General features: G+C 23.4%; 1 protein-coding gene across 1 annotated transcript in view; it reads right to left on the reverse strand.

Moving 5' to 3' along the window:
• Positions 1–608, reverse strand: part of LOC119588508 (EEF1A lysine methyltransferase 1-like) — a 7146-nt gene that overhangs the window by 4858 nt on the left and 1680 nt on the right. The gene's annotated exons all lie outside the window — the stretch shown is intronic.

Here is a 608-nt window from a genome sequence, read left to right on the forward strand (position 1 = left end):
GGATCAATAAGACAAACAAATGACTACACTAAAAATTTTGAGACTGGACAAAAATTACAATAAAAGTCAATATCATTATACAGTAAATAATTTTCATAAAAGAATCCTTGTAAACATGAAATTACTGAATATATATAAAAAGGTAACAATGAAAATGATTTTTTCAAAATATCTTACACAAAAAAAAATATATACAAGATAAGAAAAAAATATTGTTGGCTTTTTAATCCATTCATATTACAAAGTTCCTACAACATACCTCTCTCTCTCTCTACAATCAAAAATATACCATGGTAATGAAAATAATGGCATAAAATTTTTTTGGCCTCATCAAATATCTTTAAAATATTTATGCTTTGGTTTATCAATACAATACCATAAAAAAAAATATTAATATTGATTCATACTGAAAAAAATTATTAATATCGATTTATACTGCTATCAAATATTCAATGATTTGACTAAAGCTTATACTTTTGATACAATATCTTGTTAACTGAAGTGTGTATATGCTAGAAATGTCTAATATACAAATTTCACAAAAAGATCGATTCACACACCCAAACCGACATACATTTTGTCATTAAAGAAAAGATACAAAAAAAAAA

The sequence above is a fragment of the Penaeus monodon genome, chromosome 24, assembly GCF_015228065.2.
Source record: "Penaeus monodon isolate SGIC_2016 chromosome 24, NSTDA_Pmon_1, whole genome shotgun sequence".
In the NCBI taxonomy this organism is placed as follows: domain Eukaryota; kingdom Metazoa; phylum Arthropoda; class Malacostraca; order Decapoda; family Penaeidae; genus Penaeus; species Penaeus monodon.